A 14,662-nucleotide genomic window follows, 5' to 3' on the forward strand; every position below is an offset into this window, starting at 1 on the left:
ATAAGAAACAAGGTAGTGTGATCCAAATCAAAGCTGCTTCAGACTGCGACCTTAACCTAGCAGATGGTATAAGTTACTCACAAGTCCACATCATTGTTCCACATCTTACCATAAACCACTACAAAAACTACTACTACTGTTTCAACTCAATTTTACATAAAAATTGGCCAAACAATTTGAATGTTTGCTCAGTAGCTTTCACATCAGGTGTAACATTAGCATTATAGCTATAACTTTAGCTGTGTTAGCCAACGTTTACAACAACTCTGCACTTGTACAGTCTGTGAAGTTACATTGCCGTGTTTATTTTAAATATAATTCACAACCAATAAAGCATACTTACAGGTTGTGATTGTGAATTTCCAGGTCCAAACTGAGTCGGAGTTGTATCGTCTTTTAGGACAACATTGAACTGTTGCCGGTGTTCTGACGATCTATGCTGCCTCGCTGAAAAATGCTACCATAGCGCAAATCGATAGACTCGACTCTACTCAGCCCTGCTCCGTTTTACATTGCAGGTAGTACCAGAGATAGTACGTAGCTTGTCGTCATAGCGACGCCACACACAACTGCCGCGACGTAATGTTCAATGCGACACACACTCCAGCGATCCACACAGCTTTCTCTTTTTTAAGTTAAAACGTTTCAACATTCCTCAGAATGTAAAGACAGATAAGCGGTATGAAAACCTTCAAGCTGTGTTTTCCTCTGCCGTTGTTGCTGCAGCGGTCTGTGTGACGGCGGGAGTAGAGGGCTCTGTGAGCGGACGGCTGGTCCCGCGGGTTGGCACAGGCTTCCCCTGCAGCCACTTGCAGAGCTCCTGAACTACAAAAATATTCAAGCACATCTTTGTTCCGCCATCACTTCTCGTAAAACTGTCAATATTCGAAATCTACACAGCTGATTTTTCACCTCAAAACTTCTACGAAGTGGATTTAGTGATGAAATTACATACGAAAAACGGAAAAATATAAAACTTTCTGTTGCTGGCCTCTTTCTGGCACACACAATGATGATACAGTGAATAGTGACGATTCTCTCTGACCAATCAGCAGTCTGACGTGTTTTCACGTTACATTTTAGTATCCCTCAGCTCGCTTGGAACCTCGACGGAGGTGAGGTGATACGAAAAAAAGTACCCGGAAGCAGGTACAGGTACAACATTTCTACAATGGAAAACCAAACAAAGGCGAGTCGAGCCAAAGGGCCTCTGCTCAGACTAGCTTGGTTTGAGGGCATGCCTGACCCCCGCTAGCCGCTTGGCAAGCTTTATGACACGTTTTCATTGTGACGTCACAAGTAAAGGAAGTGAAGGGCTGGACTACAAAAGAGCTGTTTTCAAGCCGTTCAGAGCAGAGCTTTCTGTGGGAGATGGGAACTCCCTTTGGGCTGGACTTTGGGCTTTTTCACTTTGCAAACTTGTTACATGCACAAAAAAGATATATAACTCAATAAAGGAGAGGGGAAAAAGGCCAAAAAGCATAATACCACCTCTTTAAGACATATTGAAGACAAGGGGTGATGTTTCAGAGGTATGCTTTTCAGATGACTATGATTTAAATTTGTGTTCAAATATAACTTTAACGTTTAAAATAACATCTTAGCCATTTTGTGAGCTGTTTGCCTCCCTTGCACTCTTTTTTTCAATTGCAAGTTTTATAACTTCTGTTTTCTAAAGGTCCATTTTTGGTCCATGTGTGAGTTGTAGAGGGAGATAGTTGTTTGAGGCCTGATAAATACCAGATAAGGCCTATTGGAACCACTATCAAAGGCACATCCATACAGGCGCCTTGTCTATAAACTACCTCCAGTCAAACAGCTGTATAGTATAGAGGAAGTGACATCTCTCCAACAGTTTTTTAACCTCATGTGAGTTGGAGAGCACTGAATTACCCTACATCACTGAGAACAAAGTGTTCCGCGAGAGCCTTGTAGTGTCACTTCAGTGCTTTACAAATTAAGGGCGTGCTGCAAACTTCCTTTCTGCTTGGGCGCATTAAGCAGTCAGTTGTCCGTCAACAGTGATAAAACTCCACTCTTATCTGCCCTATGTAAATCACCCCGCACCCTTCAAGGCTGCACGGAGAGAGGAGGAATCGCAATGTTATCTGTTGGAAGATGCACATTGCAGGATTTAAATGAGTTCCCTCCTTGTGTGTACAGGAAGATGCTTTTGGAATATGTGAAAAGTGTTGTTGTAGCGATCAAGGTGAGATCAGAAAATGCTCTCAGAGGCCACATCGGAGATTTGCAATTTGCAAAATTATATGCAAGTGGGGAGGATGACAAATTTAAAAACTCACCTGAAGCGGCGACATGCATTGCGATAGAGGTAAATCGTATTGTAACACATTGGTGGTTGTTTCCTATATATCTTTAATGTATCAAATCGTTGGCAAAGCATTGAGATGCGTGTCGCTTTGGCCTCAGTGATGGAGATGCACATCCCTAATATGGTTAGGCCTAGATAGCTAATCCATAAGAAGAACAATGACAGAAGGGTTTTTCTTCAAAAGATGCTCAAAGATAATACTTGACTGGATTGGTATTATCATGATGGTAGAGAGCCCCGTCTAACACATTAGTCCGAAACCTCCCAAATGTGTTCAACTAGTTGAATGCGAAGCCCAAGAATCACAAAATCACACAGCGAGTGACCACCCTCGTGCCCTGATGCATTTATGGATCTGCATTAGGTATTTCTACAGAGCTGACTTTCTTCTCCCCTTTGAGACAACAGGGACACAATGAACAAAACAACCAGACATGTGCTTTAATCCCGCTCATGTCCCTCTGTGGCTTTGCCCTGACCTCCATCTGTCATTGAACAAATGATGGACAACCTTGCTTTCTTTACCCCCTCGCCTTAAACTTATCGCAGCTCGATCTCCACCACTCAGCGGATAAGCTACTTCCAGGACCCTTTATTGCCCTGGCCTGCCGTTCTCCTTCGTCCTTCTCCACTTCCTGTACATCTGCGTAGTTGTTTGTAGCCATGACGACAGAATCCATGGCAACACAGATCCCCATGGTTCTAAATAATAAAGGTGCATGGACGAAGGAGGAGGGGGCGGAGAGAGGAAGGGCTATTTTAGCAAGTGTCTTGATGACGAGTAATTGAGGAGGGCCCGGTGTTAACGAGAGACTGGATCTGTTAAATAGGCGAAGCTTCCAAGGGGAACTCACAGCCAGCTTCTCCGCTGAGTGGTTCTAGGGAGGGATACGGTATATAGTCCACGATACAAAATCATCACTGGGTAAAAAACAAAGACAAATCAGGAAACGTGTGTCAGGCATACAGTATAGGCAGTGACTTGGGCTGTCAAGGGTAGAAAAAAACAGGTTGAGAAAACAAGGCTGTGTTTGTCTGTAATGCAACAGTGTAGGCTATTCCTGCATGCAGGTGTGTTTCTGAGAGCCTAACATCCCTGGCTCTCTTTCCTCTGATCCCCAACCTCTGTGTGTGTGTGTGTGTGTGTGTGTGTGTGTGTGTGTGCTTTGAAACTGCAGAGCTACCTGAGCAGATTATATACTGTTTATTTGCTGTTTACCCGTGTTTTATTAAGCCAGTTTCCTGTGCAGCAGTCACCTGAGTTGCTCTCCACAAGGAAACAAACCCACACTGAGTCAGACTTTGATGCTGCTGTAAGTGATGCTTTAGGATGGGGAGCATTTATTCTGTCTTTTTTTATTCTAATCTTCTAAGCTAGATAGTGGAAAGTAATTAAGTACATTGGATCATGTACTCATGGCATGTCACATTAAAAATCGTTACAAATCAGATGTTCCACAGCACTTCAGATTTTTCAAGAGAGCATGAGACTACAGCGGTGACTTGCCAAGGCGCGTGCAATTTGCAAAATTATATGTAAGTACACAGAAAGGAGGACTAACTTAAAAACTCACCTTAAGCGGCGATATGCACTGTAATCGAGGTTAATCGTGTTGTACCGCATTGGTAGTTGTTTCCTATGTATATTTAATGTGTCAGATCATTGGCAAAACATCGAGTTGAGTAGGCCTATCTCTTTGGCCTCAAAGATGCGCATTCCTAATATAGTTAGATAGCGGATCCATAAGGAGAACAATGACAGAAGTGTTTTTCTTTAAAAGATGCTCAAAGGTAATACTTGCTAGAATGATGAAGACTATTTTTCCAAAAGATATTCCATCATTTGATATTATGATGATGGTAGAGAGCGCCATCTAACACATCAGTCCAAAAGGTGTTCAACTGGGTGAATGCGAAGCCCAAGAATCACAAAATCATACTCATTGAACCATTCAGTCCCCGCTTGTACCCTGATGCATCTATGCATCTGCATCGGGTATTTACACAGGATCTTAAACTGTTGAACAGAATCACAACTCTTTGTATCACGAGGCGTCTGCGCCTCATTCATTTTAAAATGAGTGCCTGTTTCAAGGTTTCATTCAACACAGTAGATTATTTGAGAACACGAACAAGGTGTCTTCAGGCAACAAGAGGCACACACTCATGCTCTCTCTCAAACAATCCCACATAGATGTATACATTGGAGATGTGCGTCACTGGCGTCTATGTGTGGGTAGGTTATGTTGCTGCCGTGCTGAATTGGATTATAGGCCTATTTCTTTTTTAATGCCGCCTCTCCACTATACGCGTTCTCAATTAAAACTCTCTGCACATTTTAACTTCTGACACGTTCATGCCTGCGTGAGTGTCCACAGGCTCTACAGTTTCATTAAAGCTCATATCATTAACATTTTGATTAGATAGCTCTTACTATCATCTCTTGAGGCAGCTGTGCGACGTGATTATCTACCCAGTAATGGGATGGTATACATTTGTTTGGAGAATTTTTTACCCAATCACACATTTTGACAGTCAATTAACAGAGCTGGCAGAGTTACCATGGGAACAACTTCTTTCAGAGTGGAAAGAACAGGAGAGAGCGCTCAGGAGCAACACCTTCAACAACCCACCTGTCTTTCTGACTGACTGCAGCTGTGAGCAACTGATGCACATTATATGTATATATGCAACCGCCACTTTGCATCACGCAGCTGTCGCCCCAGAGTGCGGTGAGACAGATGATCACGTCACTCAAGCTGAGAATTAAATGAAGGGGAGGAGAATTTCAGCGGAAATCCCCTTTGAACCAGGATTTTCCTGGTTGAGCAGAGGAAGGGGAAAACTGTGATGCATACAGAGTTAAAGCAATTATTACAGATATTTTGGATGGACGGATGGAAGGCGAGGAGAGGCTGGATGAGTGAAATGGTTAGAAAAGGAAGAGACGGAAACAAAGTAAACTGAAAAAAAAATTGATGTGAAACAAGTGAAGGATATGAAGAAAAAGAAAGGCTAAGCGGGATGAAAATATTTGTGCAAAGTACAAAGTAAAACAGAGCAGTACATGGGCCAGGACATGCAGGGTAAAAATAAAAACGCAGCTTATTTGATGACTTATTCAAGGCTTCTCTTTTCCAAGGATCTCTTTGAAAAGGAGCATGTTTGAAGTGTCTGCATATATGTGATAGTCAGTGTCAGTGGGTGCTGTGGAGTGGAGCAAGGGGTGGTAGAACAGACAGACAGACAGATACAGAGTATGAAGCGGTGAGATAGCAAGGGAGGAAGGAGAAGGGAAGGACTGCTGGAAATAGAGGGGATGTAAGCAGAGGAAGACAGCACATCCGTGCTTTCCTACACTGTGGAGGCCTCAGCGGGCACTATCAAGGTTAGCGCATGAAAACTATTTTTTAATATTGGCTAAAACTGATCTCTCATACTTGATTAATGCAGATAAGAAATACTAAAGGAAGCCAGGAGAGCAAGATGGGACATAAGAAAATAAGAAAAAAGTGGGAATCATGACAAAAATAAACAATTAGGAGACAACAGCAACATAAAAAATTGTGGACCATAAAAGCTATAATTGCACCTTAGGAGCTGCAGGGGCCATCAGCTTCTCCACGTCCTTGTGAGGAGTAAGGACATGTCCGACCTTCTAGCTGGTGGCTAATGGGCAAACAGAGGCGTGACAGTTTCTCAGTGTAGCTGGACAGTCGGGGCTCACAGGCCCATTGTATGTGTGTGTGTGTGTGTGCGTGTGTGCATGCCTGTGTGTGATTGGAAGTCCAGTTTGCGCAGAGCACCAGGAGACCTCAGCTCATTTGGCCAACCCCGCGATCTCCATGGGAGACGGTGCTTGGATGGCTGATTGGTCTGGGAGAGTAAACAATGAGGGCAATGGGAGTGGGCAATGTGACGGTCAAAGGTCAGCAGTGTGGATCACATATATGAGCTGTCACCTTCCTCAGTGTACCGTTGATATTTTCAGACACACACATACAAATCACACACACAATCATTTATGAGTACATTATTCTTGGCTTTTTCCCAAATGTGTGTGTGTGTGTGTGTGTGTGTGTGTGTGTCTGATTTTGCTGAGGCAGCACTGCATGTGTACACTCTCCAGGTTAGCATGCCTCCATGCAGCATGTGTAAGACAGCAGTTTTACCCATGGTCCCTTTCTATTTATAGGCTCAGAGAAACCCACAGCTCCTATTTATTTATACAACTAATACAGACAGAGATAGCGGAACTGAGGGCTGTTACACTGCAGATAAACAGGGATATGTGTATTTATGAGCTCACAGTCAGTGTGGCTTTATAAAGGGATGCAGGGAGACAGTGTTGTGGATGTAGTTTTGTGCATCTCAGTAATGCACACTCTGCTTTAACATACTACAGGGGTTTTAACAGAAAGCGGGAACATAATGACTCCACGGGAGATGGTTGTATATGTTCTGATGGTGTGTGGCATTGGTGTGTGCTGTAGATATGTTTCTGTAGCCAGAGCTGCCAGTCTCTCCCATCCCCCTCTGAGAACAGTGGCGGAAGGCCGTTTGTGCACTGTTTACACTGTAAACGGACAGGAGCTGTGCAAGGCTTTCATTATTGCAGCAGACACACAGATCCACTACTGCTCTATCTCACACATCAACATATAAGCCTGAGTTTCCCTCAAAGGAAAATTGTGATTTATTACAACTTGCTTTTTTTGCCATCATTTCTATCCGTAATTGTGAGAAAGCAGACCTTTATTTGGAAACATTATTTGGAGGTAGAGCCTCAAGTAAAGCAGGTATACCTGAAAATATAGTTACAGTTATAGTTTAAAACCTGTATGGTCTATGGTGATTGGTGCAACATCTTTTTTAATCCTTTTATTGATATCGCTGCATTCCCATATCTCAGCGATTAACTTGATGAGTACAATGTTAGCAATACAAATGATGGCCAAACCTCCGACTGCGTTAGATTAAAGGCAGAATTTCCCAAGGAGTAAGGTATAAGTTAAAACAATATTGAGAAAAGGGTGTGAACACACACACACACAGTGTGGTTAACCTGATGTGTGTGAAGCCAAACCACAGGTGCGATGCCAGCAGATGTGTTGTACACACACTCTTTCTCTCTCTCTGACAGATTGAAAGGCTATCAGAGCTCACTTTATCAAAAATGTTTGCGAGAGAGTGACTACAGGGGAGACGGCCATTTTTAACAACCTGAGTTGATATTAATGGTGCAACTATTACAACAGCAAGTCTGTGGGAAGTGTCTCCAAATTCCTTGGCACATTACTCTAAATACAATTGCCATGCTTGTTGCCGGACACTGAACTGAGTAAATGCTTCCTGATCAAAAGTTGGCATGACAATGATGATGACGCAAAAGCAGGCAATGCTTTACCTCCTAAGCTGACTGCCGGTTGTTATCCCATAGATGTGTGCTAGTGGTCGTTGTTGTTTGGAAGAGATTGGATAGCAAAATTAAAGCTGAGTAAAAGCAATACAAAGAAGAGCCAGAGGCATAAGTTCTGTGTCTTTATTTCACGCCACTGTCTTCCTCAGTATGAGGGCTGATAAGCTCATACTCAACTGTCTACTTCTGTGTGTGATTCTGCACACCTACCACTTCCAGCCCTGCAGGCACAGACATGCTATCTATAGAAAGACTGCTTGCTCTTTAATTCAGGCTCAGTGGAGACTCATGCTGCAAATGAAAATAATAAAAGATTCACAGAGCAATCGTTTGCTTCCTTCTCCGGATGGTTGTTCAAATTCCTGTGAAGTATATGGAAGCGCTTTATGGTGCACAATAAAGAGACCAATTCTCCATCTGTCATACATAACTCCCAAACCATAGTCAATCGTTCCAAGAAAGTCTCATTGTCTACAAGGTGTGGTTATGAGTGAAGAGGGAGGCCATAAAGTAAGGGTTTAATGTGTTATTTTAATGTACCTGCTGCTGCAGAAGCCCTCATTCATCAGAAACTCTTTAAATTCTCAGACACAATGACAGGAAATGGGCTCATTCAAGCTATCCACATAAGATCAAATTATTGAATATAATGCTCTCGTCTCCCCGCTCTGTCTCTATCTTTTTGTCTCTCTCGTTTGCACACATGAGTTCTCACTCCCTGCTTCATGAAAAGGCTTTTTGAAGATTTGGTTCCCATCAGGAAATGTGTCAGGCAGAACAATTGAAATTATTTCTTTTTATTTTGCGTCGATGAAAAAAAAAAAGTAGGTGGGTGGTAATTTGCTTCTCCAAATAAAGGAGGGTCATTTTCGAATCTTTCGGATGTGTCAAAGTGACAAAGAAAGCGAGACATCTTTAATCTATTTTAAGAATGAAAACATGGTTCAGTAAAACTGCACACAGCAACAGTGTGAGGGCACATTTTAAAGTCAGCTCACATCTGACCCATACCATTCCACCACTCCATATTGACGGTGATTAACACAGTATTATTACATGCTGTGTGAATACAAGGCCACATCATTCACACTGTCCTCTGTAAATCATCTTTATCACAGCCATTACAGCCTTTTTACATGATAGTCTAGAGGCTCTATAGTGTTGCAACAGTGTCCACTCAACTCTCTCATGGCGGACAATTCCACAGTTTGTGCCCCAGTTCAATTCAGTTCAATTCAATTTTATATAGCGCCAAATCACAACAACAGGTATCTCAGAGCGCGTTTCATAAAAGAACAGGTGTAGACCATACTCTATGATGTTATTTACAGAAATCCAACAATTCCCACCAAGAGCAAGCAAGCAAGAGCAGTGAGCCATGACAGTGTGTCGGTGAGCCAGCATGCACGATCCTGAAACTGAAGCAGAAAAATTGAATTTTAGCCATTATTAATTTGTTTATTCACACCTTTGCTTGTCCTAATATGTCAGTATGTCTCTGTGAAAAAGGCCTATTGTACAATAAATACAGTATGTAACATGCAGTAATTCTTATAGTTTTCTGTTTTTGTGCTTGAGCTGTTTCACCTCTATTTCATCACAGTTTGTTTCCTTCTCATGCAGCTAAGAGTACAATGTCACAATGGTGTCCATCAACAGCGGTGAAAAATCTAAATTAGTATGCCTGCTAACATCTTTTAGCACACTCAGTTTTTCTTTTCCTTTGGGAATGCACCACACACTGAAAACCTGCTTAGATTTCATATGTAGTATGGGACTGGGTCACAGATCAGGCATCATGAAATGATTTTCCCCACCTGTGAACACCAGGCTCAGCTGTCGTTGGCTAGACCGAAATGCAGTGAACCAACTCTCACATTAATACCCTGCTTAAGGACACCTTGAAGTATGAAGAGAGTCCACTGTACCTTTGACTTTGTACTTTGTTCAAATAGGTAATCAAAGTTGAAAATACAAACTTGGTCTGCGGAATCTAGTGCGCGTTCACAGCTTTTAATTACATTAAAGAGCTGAGCCAGGACAGGGTTAATGACAGATTCATTATTGTAGATAAGAGAGGCATTTTATGCATTTTAGTTTTGAGTAAGGATCATCAGGATGAGGTTTGTTTTTTTGGGCAGTTTTTATTTGGCACTATTTTTGTCTTGTTCTCCCATTTGTTTGGTAAAATTGAAGTTATTATAAGTAGTAATCTCATTGTAAGCACCACATTGTCTGTTTGTTGTTTTTAAATTGTTTCTATTCCCGTCCGATGTTGTTGTTGTTTTTTCCTCCCTTATTAGAAATGTATTATTTATATTAGCAAATCTACACCAAATACAATCCCACCTTTTGACGTGAAATAATTAGATAACTGGTCAAAATAATTTTTAAGGTATTTCTTTCCATATTTTAGACACATTGTTCCATTATGGTAATATTTATTATATTATCATAATGTTTTTTATTGAGTGTGTTGCATACTTAAGGACCTCACCTAATTTTCTGAAGGTACTGAGGAGTTTCTTGTAATCATTAAACATGTGTTTCAGAGCAAACCACGACTGGTAGTAGGAGTAGCTGGAGGCGTCATTTGTACCTGAGTTTCTCTTTGTTGCCCACATTCTTTCTTTCTACACAACACAAACTAGACCTGTTTCATCACATTCGCAGAGCAGTATTCTCTTACTTTTGTTTGTGTAATTGCTTTCTCTGTTTCATAAGATGCCTCGTAAAAGAAGATGCAACACCCAGTCTCAACTACCCTTAATGACTATTCCCCTGGATCTTATTAGGCCTTGTATTCAGGAAATCAATTAAGACCCAGAGAAGGATTACAGAGACGTCTTAGCCTGATCAGCCTGTAGTTAAAGATGAGATGTGTAGTCATTACCTAACCATTAGATCCACGTCAAGACAGACAAGGACTAGAGGACACAACGAGCCACAGACAGAGTGGGAGTAATGATGGAAAAGGGAAAGAGGAGGAAGACAGGGCAAGGAAGAGGCAGGAAGGCTACAAAGCGCCGTCAGAGGGAGAAAAGTCTAAATTGGCCTATTGAAGAGAGCTGGAGGGAAGCAGAAGAAGGGAGATGAGGACAGACAGAGAGAGAAAAAAAAGTGTATGTGGGCCAGGTCTCTCTAAAGGTTCCTGTCACATTAGAAAGGCTCCACTTCCCTCTTAAGGTACATCTCATTTGAATGAGCAATCATTTTAGACTGTTTGACTCCCTAAACCAAGATTCATAGCGTTATATCCAAGAAACCAAATTCAACAGAACACATCGCAGAATGTGTGCAGTATGAAAATGTGTCCAGAGCTTTTCTAAAGGCCTGTGATGTGATTTGTCTCCTATCCATAGTATTTTACAGACAAAAGAGGAGCCCACGCCGGTCCCTCCTCCTCCTTCCTCCCTCCCCACCCCCCCTTCTTACTTCCCCACCGCCAGTAGTCATTTCTCAACTATCCATTAACTGCACCAAATAGATGCCTGGAGGAGGGGAGGAAAAGGCCCTCTCTCTGCTAAAGGGATTTTCTTAGAGATGGAAGGACATGGAGAGAGGCAAAGAGGGAAAGGGAGGTAACAATGAATGAGGCGGTGGAGGAGAGGGTGAGGGAGAGAGAGGCGGGGAGAGGAAGAAATGGCTTCAGAAATGGTCGATTGGGGAGAAACACAAGAAGGTGGATGGAAGGCTTTTAAGCTTGGTGAAAACGCGATGTGGGATATATCCTGTGACCTACTTCTGAACATGTCCGTCATTACGTTCTTCTTGGCCATTTCCCTTTCACTGGTCGCTCATTAACTCCCTGTATAGTCTCTTATTCACTATGCATGAGATAGGGCCATCAGTCAGAGCATGGAGTACTATCTGAACAAGATGTGCTATTCCCATTCTCTCCCACAGCAGACTACAATGGCAATATTATAGGAAAATGAAGTGGTCCCCCTTTTTCAAGCTGGTCTCTGTGCCAGCAGCCTCAGCCAGAACTTTTTTTTTTCCATAAAGAGATATTATTATTCGTTTTTCTAAAAAAGCTGAAATATGATACTGGGGCTTTAAGCTAAATTGGTATTAGCTGCTGTTCTGGAAATCTAATTTTGAGTGCTTATTATCATTGTAACCAAGATAAAGAAACTATTATTTTGTTAGGAACCAACAACTGCACTTTGGATGAGGTTTTGATAGCTTATGCTATGACTAAGGCTCAGCTGTAGTTGTTGAGTGCCAACAAAATAATTGTTGCCTTATCTTGGTTAAATAATAAGCTGTTCATATTTCACTGCCCAGTGCGGTAGCAGATACTATATAGACAGAAAACGTTAGCGTTATGTTTTAAGTTTGTCAGAAATAACAATGAAAGAAACTCTATGACAAAATATGTGGAGAAATGAAAGCTAATGGTACAAAAGCTAAGCCAGAATTGGAACTCTTTGTGCTGCATATTTGGGCTGCTCTCCTGAGTACCTATAGTAAGTTTTCATGTTAATGTGAAACTTTGGAATTATGAGATACTGAATTACATTTGAGCCAGAAAATGAGGTATTAGAACAAAATTATGTGGACTGAACAAAGTATAGGGACACTCAAACTTTACACACATTTGGGATTGTTGAACATCTTGCTGAACATTTCAAAACCATTAAGATGCTCATATAACTGCCTCCACTCTTCAAGGACATCTTTCCCTAAACTGTTTAAGTTGGGGGAATATAATTGTGTAAAATATGATCAAATAAAAATGCATAAAAGTATGTGGACAGGTCAGCAGGAGAGGAAAATGATAAAACAAAAACAAAATTTCACGTTTGTGTCAAGTTCTTTGTATTTGAACTCAAAAGTCCAACATACTGCATAATACACACACACACAGACACACATTTAAAGTTCAAGAAACCACCTCAAGTAATCTATATTAATGTAACCTAGTGTCATTTTTGGCACAACTGTGCTCTTTTTCCTGTCTCACCTTGTGAGAAGGTTGCTAGCAGCTACCACATCTCTATTAGCGTCTCTCATCTGTCTTATTGTGAGCATATTGTTATATTATAACATATATACATATACAACATATACAGGCCTACTGACCAGAAATGTTGAGGTGCGGTGCGCTTGGTCAGGGAGCACTTATGGTCCAGGGAAACTACTAAAAATTCTCTCCCTGAAGCGCAGAGTGAATTTATAGATCATTCATGCATCAGAAACTGGGCCGTATGCACACCACACCACACTGCACAGCTCTCTGGGTAATCTTCGCAGCTCAGTGTGCTGTCACCCATGAGACCGAGCAGAGGTTCAACATCTAATACTGTCTAATGGGAGCCAGACTCACACACACACACACACACACACACACACACACCTATCTAAAGGAGGCCAGGAGTGGGACCATCACAGTGTGCATCACCTGATTCCCATCACCACAACACCAAGTCCCGGTTTGATACTGTAGAAATAGATTGGCAGACTGCTAGTTAACTAATAGACTACTGCCTGCAGCATCTGGGTGTTTGAAGGGGAGGGCTTTCTGCTGGTGGACTGCCAGAGCCAGGCAGCTGGGAATGGCCTGGATCTAGATGTAGATCTGGGTTCAGACCCTAGACACAGCCAGTCTGTCTGCCTGCCTCTCAGGCCTCCAGTGCTTTCAGCCTCCTCTAACCTCCCAGACTGAGGTAATGGATGAGCTAAATGCTTTTAGATCTCCTCTGTGTTTTTTGCTTTTGCCTATTTTCCCTCAATAACCTTAAAAACATTTCCTCTGACAACTTGTGGTCTTGCAAGCTCTACTTTTTTTTTTTAAACAACTATATTAATGGCACATTGATTATGGAAAAGTTAAATGCTTTTCAAATTGCCCATTAAGTGGGTGATGAATTTGTAATGAGTAGCAACAGGGTATATTAACCCAAAACGATCGGTTCAAGCTCAGTCTGTGGAAGACCAGGTTGCTATGACGATGGTATTTTCATCATCCAGAAACAGAGAATGACGCACAAACAAAAAGATGGAAATGAAAGAACAATGAAATGCAGAGAGGCAGATTACTTTAAAGTGAAGTCCAGTGTATTGTTTGTGTAAAGTAAAAAAAAACATGTATTGGACATTTTGTCGACTTGTTTTTCTATCCCAGTATGCAGGTGGACTTTTTAAATCACCATGGGCGGAGGACAAAAGATCTCACAATAACAAACCATGCTTAGAGGGAGGGCACATGCAGTAAACAAATGATATACCTCAGAATGAATTTGCCTGCGGTTGTTTTCAGTGGGACGAATGGCAAATTGCCATGATTGTATTTTGTTCCCTTGTGTTTGCATTTGTAGTATGTCTGCCAGTGTCTGTGTCTTTGTGTGCAACATGTTTCCCCCACATACAGTAATCAAAATGTAATAGGCTAAGATGAAGGATACGGTATTGACCCGTTCAGTAACAGGACCTCTTGGGCCTCACTGAGATAAAAAAATACCTCATTCCCGCCTCCATCCTTCCTCTTCTCCCCTCTGACTTGTATTCTTACACATTCAGCCTCCCCCTTTGTCTCTGCCTCTGCTTCTCCTGCACAGATGTCCTTCAATACGCCCACATTTTGATCATATTCCCTTCTCCTTCCTCCCGAGCGGCCTTCACCCCCACACCTCCTCCCCGACCAAGCAACATTAAACTACAACTTTCCAGATGAACACAGATCTGCAGTACTGGGCCTTTGACTTCCCGTCCTTTGTCTCAGATGAACTGCATTGGTATACAAGTAATTTGAAATTTATGTTAATTTCATAACATTTAGTTCCAGTGTAGGAAGCACTGTGTTGTTCACACAGAACAGGTGTCAGAAGTCAGAGTGCTGGATCAGACACAGCATTTGACTTCAACACCACAGGCTTAGCCTGCTGTCTATGCTCAGAATTCAAATC

Source organism: Micropterus salmoides, unplaced genomic scaffold (assembly GCF_014851395.1).
Source record: "Micropterus salmoides isolate LMB-PRFRI ecotype aquatic unplaced genomic scaffold, ASM1485139v1 Ms_hic_scaffold_3324, whole genome shotgun sequence".
In the NCBI taxonomy this organism is placed as follows: Eukaryota; Metazoa; Chordata; class Actinopteri; order Centrarchiformes; family Centrarchidae; genus Micropterus; species Micropterus salmoides.